Below are 5,000 nucleotides of genomic sequence, written 5' to 3'. Positions count from 1 at the left end.
AACACGCCGTAATCTCTTAACCAATTTCTCCTGAGGTGTACGGAAAAAAGTGCACTTGATTAATGAATCTAAAGTGGCCAGGATGCTTCGCCCCTTGCGCACGCACGCACGCACGCAGGCAGGCAGGCAGGCACACACACACACACACACACACACACACACACACACACACACACACACACACACACACACACACACACACACACACACACACACACACACACACACACACACACACACACGTCTTCGATGTTTATGACTAGAGCGCTCTCTTGTGTTCATTGTGAGAAAAAAATCTGTGGCGATTCCTTTTGGTTAGATTGCTTATTTTTCATAAAGAGTTGGCTATGCTACTGTTCCAATTTCTTAAACGCCTCAGTCTATGAAAATGAAAGTTAAGATTATATTCAGCGTCACAAAAACCTCAGAAAACTATTGTCTATGTCAAGAGAGCCTTTTTGCGCTCAGTAATTTCTGCTGCGCGCGAATGACACAGTCACACAGCCTTGCACGTGTGCTGCATTGAAAGCTCTGTGCCATGCTGCTGTAATTGTGGCTTTTTGGTAAAACACACAGTTCATTATTTTAACATGCAGATAGTTGATTTTACATGTAGAGAGTTGATTTTACATCTTCCAAAGTGTATTTGGTCCCAGAGTACTCTCTAAATGTTGAATTAACACTGCATTTTTAAAAATTCTGCACTGGGTGTAAAAACTCTGGGGACTTAAACACATCCACATTTGGCAACTCTCACCGGTTAAATGGATTCTGCATCGCTCCACAAACATCCCAGTGAGTGTAACTGCTCCAGGTCGGGCATGGGAGGCGAGGCACAGGACAATACCAATGAGCTAGACTAGGTCTTCCAACATATGCCAGGCCCCCACACTGGCTACGTTCAAGAAGCACCTTACATCCCATCTATTCACAGAGGCATATGGACTTTAACTATTAATATTATTATAAAAGGTTCAGACCAATAGCTAGCTCAGCACTACTTACACTCGCCTCCAAAAGAGTTGTCGCCTACCAATCTGTTTGGAATAACAGCTAATAGCCTGACTTTCCATTAATCACTTGGCTTCAGAAGTCACTCATATGAAAGCTACAACCCTCTCGAATGAAAATGAATGTACAAAAATAAATGTCATGCACCAAAGAAAGATTGACCCTTTAATGACCTCAGACAGGGCAGATTTTCACAAGAAAAAAGTTTTGTCGCCTATCGAACATAATGTGAAAATGAGCAGATAAGTCACTTCAAAACACTTCAAATACGCAGATCGGGTGTCATACTTAATCACTGAATCACTCTCACCTCTCCAGAAAATCAACTTTGGCCTTAGGTGTATGTTTAGGGTCATTGTAATCATGGAAAGCAACACAATGAAAATCAATGGAGTTCAATGAGAGATGGTGACATATTTGCTATTCGTAGAGCAATACATTTTTTACTTCATGATGTAATCAATGATAAAAGCCCTCACACACCAGCAGCATGCATGCAGCTCCACATAAGAGCTGTATCCCTCCCATGTTTGACTTTAGGCACCATGTATTTATTCCAAATTCTTCACCTTTAACACCAAAGAAGTCTCTCCCACTGTCCTGTCTCAAAAAAGCCAGCAAAGAGTATGTCAGGCCTAATTCTGACAAAAATGAAGGCTAATGGGACTCATACTCTGAAGTCAAGATCCTAAGATCAACCATTTTAGAACTGATAGCATCAAAACTATATGGTGTTGGAGATGAAGAATATGAAAAAAGAGAAATGTTGCATAACGTGAAACATGGTACAGATACAGCTCTTATGAGGAGCTGCATGCATGCTGCAGGTGTATGAGGGCTTTTATCATTGATTACATGATGAAGTTAAACATGTATTGCTCTACGAACAGCGAGTATATCGCCATCTCTCATTGAACTCCATTGATTTTCATTGTGTTGCTTTCCATGATTACAATGACCCTAAACATACACCTACAGTCATGGCCAAAAGTATTGGCACCCCTTCAATTCTGTTAGAAAATACTCAATTTCTTCCAGAAAATGATTGCAATCACAAATTCTTTGTTATTAATATCTTCATTTGTTTTTCTTGCAATGAAAAAACACAAAAGAGAATGAAAAAAAAGTCAAATGAATGATCATTTTACACAAAACTCCAAAAATGGGCCGGACAAAAGTATTGACACCCTCAGCCTAATACTTGGTAGCACAACCTTTAGACAAAATATCTGCGAACAGCCACTTGCGGTAACCATCAATGAGCTTCCTACAACACTCTGCTGGAATTTTAGACCATCCTTGAGGTGATTTGAAGGGTGCTTTCTCCAAACTATCATTGTGAGATCTCTCCACAGGTTTTCTATGGGATTAGGGGGTGGACTCCTACATTATGCTGCAAAATTTGTTGATAGTCTTTAGACTTCATAATTTCATGCACACGGTCAAGCAGTCCAGTGCCAGAGGCAGCAAAGCAACCTCAAAACATCTGGGAACCTCTGCCATGTTTGACTGTACGGACCATGTTATTTTCTTTGAAGGCCTCATCTTTTTTCCTGCATTCATTTGAATTAACAGGAAAACACTGAGGCCTTCAAAGAAAATAACACGGTCCGTTCAGTCAAACATGGCAGAGGTTCCCTGATGTTTTGAGGTTGCTTTGCTGCCTCTGGCACTGGACTACTTGACCATGTGCATGGAATTATGAAGTCTGAAGACTATCAACAAATTGTGCAGCATAATGTAGGAGTCCACCCCCTAATCCCATAGAAAACCTGTGGAGGGGTCTCACAATGGCAGTTTGGAGAAAGCACCCTTCAAATCTCAAGAAGGATGGTCTAAAATTCCAGCAGAGTGTTGTAGGAAGCTCATTGATGGTTACCGCAAGTGGCTGTTCGCAGATATTTTGTCTAAAGGTTGTGCTACCAAGTATTAGGCTGAGGGTGTCAATACTTTTGTCCGGCCCATTTTTGGAGTTTTGTGTAAAATGATCATTCATTTGACTTTTTTTCATTCTCTTTTGTGTTTTTTCATTTCAAGAAAAACAAATGAAGATATTAATAACAAAGAATGTGTGATTACAATCATTTTCTGGAAGAAATTGAGTATTTTCTAACAGAATTGAAGGGGTGCCAATACTTTTGGCCATGACTGTAAGGGCAAAGTTGATTTTCTGGAGAGGTGAGAGTGATTCAGTGATTAAGTATGACACCCAATCTGCGTATTTGAAGTGTTTTGAAGTGACTTATCTGCTCATTTTCACATTATGTTCGATAGGCGACAAAACTTTTGTCTTGTGAAAATCTGCCCTGTCTGTGTTCAATAAAGGGTCAATCTTTCGTTGGTGCATGAAATTTATTTTTGTACATACATTTTCATTCGAGAGGGTTGTAGCTTTCATATGAGTGACTTCTGAAGCCAAGTGATTCATTGAAAGTCAGGTTATTAGCTGTTTTTCCAAACAGATGGATAGGCGACAACTCTTTTGGAGGCGAGTGTATACTGTATGAGGCTTTGGGATGAGGTTTACTATACACGTAATCTATACTATAATCTGCTAGTTGGCATTTGTTACACTTACCCCCACCTAAACCCACCCCGGGTCCACGGCACCAGTGTAACTGAGGTGATCCTGCTTTACTTCGCCACTTGGCCACTTGGGGCTCGAACTCGCCACTTACTAGTCAACGCTCCAGCTCAGGTATGGGAGGCACAGCACAATAACTCTGAACTTAAGGTCCAGACCAAAAGCTAAGCAGACACTGTAGGGGGCTGTGGGAGGGAGGTTTACTAACTTTCTGCCAAACTACTAGTTGGTATCCGCTAGGCCTACATGAGCTCACGATGCTGAGCGGAAATACACAAGGGTCTGGTAAGAGTCAGGCTAACATTGTGGGGTCTCATGCTACATTCTGGGCCCACAAATGTTGAGAGTGTAAGCCAAGTAGGGAATCTCTAATTGTCAATGTGTGACGGAAATCCACAGCACACAGTGCACACAACAAATTTGTATTGCCCCGAACAGTGCCCTACAGTGTGATGAGGCGGTAGCATGCTCAGGGTACCTCAGTCTGCTTACACTGTCTTCATTGTCTTTTGTATTGTTTTGCATGTTTTACATTGAATTATAGCAATAGCAATAATTGGCCTATTTTCTAGCACATTATCATACACAACTGCCATTCAATGTGCTTGAGAGGAAAAAAATGAAATAAAAAAAATGTTTTTAAAAAGTAAGACTAGATAACTAACCCTAAATAGATGAAAATAAAACTGTTTTTAATTTGTTTTTAAAACATGACACAGTTGGTGAAGTCCTAATTTCAACAGGAAGTTGATTCCAGAATTGGCGGCATAATGGTTAAATACCATTTCACCCACTCTGTATTTTAACCTTACAATCAGTAGAGGAGTCTGGAGACTGAAGACCTGAGACATCTTTTAGGATGATATTTCTCGAGAACATCTTAGGGCCTCTGCCATTGATTTGTAGACATTCAGAAGAGTTTTAAAGTCAATTCTGTATCTTACTGAGAGCCAGTGCAATGACCGAAGTACTGGAGTGATATGATTTCTATTCTTTGTTTTGGTTAGAATTCTAGCAGCAGCATTTTCTATTCGGATCATTTCAAATGTGTAGGCTATCACTGTTGGCCGCCATACACTGTAGTGGCTAAATGTCCGTTCTTAAAATGTTGACCATTTCTTTCTTGAGATTCATGCAAATAACCACTCAGTCAGACGGAATGAACGAGTCTACACGTGTTAAAGTTTGAACGACGGTAGAAAACAGTGTGTTAGCCCCGTCTTTATCTGAAGTTCTCCACATATGACAAACACACATCAGTTTTTACATTCGAGATGCGCAAGCTCCAAAACGTCATTGCTCAGCGTCAGTTCCTATTGGCTATACATTCTAGATCCTTCTAAGCATTAAACTAAAGGCAGATTAACTGAGAGGTAATTCTAAACATTAAATAAGTAATATATTT

The sequence above is a fragment of the Engraulis encrasicolus genome, chromosome 12 (genome assembly GCF_034702125.1).
Source record: "Engraulis encrasicolus isolate BLACKSEA-1 chromosome 12, IST_EnEncr_1.0, whole genome shotgun sequence".
Classification (NCBI taxonomy): Eukaryota; Metazoa; Chordata; class Actinopteri; order Clupeiformes; family Engraulidae; genus Engraulis; species Engraulis encrasicolus.
Note: the sequence above shows the minus strand (reverse complement) of the source record.